We start from the raw sequence: 2,669 nt of genomic DNA on the forward strand, positions 1-2,669 counted from the left end.
TTTGAGATGAAGTTTCACTCTTGTTGCCCAGTCTGGAGTGCATTATGTGATCTTGGCTCACTGCAACCTCTGCCTCCCAGGTTCAAGCAATTCTCCTGTCTCAGCCTCCCAAGTAGCTGGGATTACAGGCATGCGCCACCATGCCTGGCTAATTTTGTATTTTTCGTAGAGACAGGATTTCTCCATGTTGGTCAGGCTGGTCTCAAATTCCTGACCTCAGATGATCTGCCAGCCTCAACTTCCCAAAATGCTAGTATTACAGGCATGAGCCACCGTGCCCAGTGACTATGTTTTTTTTTTTTTTAATTTGTTTTTCTTTCCTCTTAAGGATCTGACTTTAATGTTTATAGTTTATTTTACCCTAATTTGATCCTTGGTTTTTAGGGGTGAAGACTTTTGGGTTTTAGGAGTGAAGACTCTGTATGAGTTCCTTAGTGTGAGAGAGTGTGTACTGGCTTTCCCAGATCCTGGTTGTAGTAGTTATGTACGTAGTATGTGAGAAGGTTTACTGTCTCCTATGGGGTTGGAATGGCAGGAATCTCTTTAAGCTTACCTCATTCTCTCGTGGTGTACTCTTTATTTATTTAATTTTTCCCCAGTATTTTATTTACTGAGTTGATGATTCAGGCTTCGGACCAGTAGGGGAAGTATCCCTGGGTAGGCACCAGTTGTAGCTAAAGCAGGTGGGTAGATGTAATACCCAATGGTGGGCAGAGATCCCAGCCTTGATGAAAGTGGCTGGCGGAGCTCTCAATTACATACGCTGAGGTTTTGTCAGGGTGAAGGGTAAGAGTTACCTCAGGTCCCCCACAAGGCCAGCTGGAAAGCTATCTACCTCCCCACTTTACTCCTGTCCCAGTGTTCTGGCTATTCAGATCAGACAGGCAGTTATTTTCATCTGTAGAAATGTTGATGTTCCAAGTAGAGTGGAATTGGGACTGCCTGTCTTGCAAGCCTGAATCTGGGGAGTGCTCCTCCCGTGGGGATGCAATCACCCTGATTTGTTCAGGAAAGCTGTTTGTAGGTGCATCCATGCTGCATTCCTTTGGGAGAAGCCCCAGCTCTGTCTGCAGTGGCGTACCAGGGGGAAAAAGGATCCCTTCTCTAAGACCCTTCACAATACCAGAGGCTACCTGCCTGTTGGGTAGAGGTGCAAACTTTCCCTACTCTGCCCAGCACAGCACGGCAATTGTGTCTCTGCTATAGGAAACTTCACACCAGTGAAAAGATCTGGCACTCAAGATCTGCTGTTCAGATTATTTTGTCCCACAGGGTGTTCCCTTGATGTGATGTTCTTCCCCTTTCTTTAGGAATGGGACTTCCTGAGACCAGACTACAGTGCTCTTCTGGGTCTAGCTCCTCAGTGGGCCTACCAGACTCTGGGCTGGTGCTGGGGAATGTCTGCAACGGATCCAGTGATGTGACCTGTCTTTAAGACTCCCAGCAGTGAATACCAGCACCACCTCTGATAGACGTGGAAGGGGAGTGATGTAAACTCTGCAAGATTCGAAAGGCTTAGCGTGCTGACTTTCTCAAATGCTGGTTATAATTATAGTGATGTTATCACGTGGACGGATGCAGGACTTCTGGTTAGCCAGGGTGTTGTAAGCAATGGTGATAGCTGAGAATATGCAGCTGTTTTCTCCTTCCTGGGTGCAGTACTATTCTGCCTAGAGGTGAGTTTTTTGCCTGTCTCACAGAGTAGGCTGCAGCTGCCACTTCTTTCAAAAGTTTTGTGGATTCTTTCAGTTTTCCTGTTCAGTTCCTGCATTCATTCCTGGAGAAAAAAAATTTATAGTGTGAATCTCTACACACTATTCTGTCCTTCCAAGTGGGAGAGGCATGCGAACGCTACCTCCAATCTGTTTGTCTTGGGGGGAAAAGAAGCAATTTGGTTTAAAAAACAAAACAAAACAAAAAAATGGATTTGCTGGGTTTAGCAACCCAGAGGTCATTGGGAACCTTGGCGAAAGCTATTTCAGTGGAGCAGTAGGAAGGAAGCCAGTTGCAGTGTCTTTGTTGAGCAGCAGAGGGGAGGTAAGGAAGTGGAAAGAGCAGCTGTGGTAGCCGAAGGGTGCTAGGACAGAGGCAGCATGATAAAGCCATAAGTAAGGTGTGGTGGAAGGAAAAAGAGCCAGGACAGAGGGCAGAGAAAGAGGATCCTCAAGGACTGGAGAGGCAGTGGGGCCCACAGAGGTGTGGGGATTCAACAGAAACAGAAGGAGGGACGTTTCTCACTGTGGCCCTGGAAAGAAGGAAGAAACTGCGTGTAAGTTCAGACACGTCCATTGGCGGGGGCTGGGATGCCCGCATCTTCCTTGTTAAAAAAGGAAGTCCAGGTTCAAAACATTTAGAGACAGAAGGTGGGTAGGCAAATCTCCACCTTCAGACTGGTAGGCTCCTCCAGAAGCCATCAGACAGGAAGATGTGAAAATCCCCAGCACTCATCCCAGAATCACTAAGTGGCACCTCTCCTGGGCCAAAGTCCCAGGACAGATCTCATTGTTCCTCTGTGGGAACACCTCCCCAGGAGGGCCTCTTGGATTTCCCCCTTGCAACCCAAGTCAGAAGTTTCATCGTCAAAGCTGTCTCTCTTTTTTTTTTTTTTTTTTCTTTTCCTATCTAACAGCTCTGACTAACATCCAACCTTGAGGCACAGTGAAGACATC

This window comes from Mandrillus leucophaeus, unplaced genomic scaffold (assembly GCF_000951045.1).
Source record: "Mandrillus leucophaeus isolate KB7577 unplaced genomic scaffold, Mleu.le_1.0 Scaffold70, whole genome shotgun sequence".
NCBI lineage: Eukaryota > Metazoa > Chordata > Mammalia > Primates > Cercopithecidae > Mandrillus > Mandrillus leucophaeus.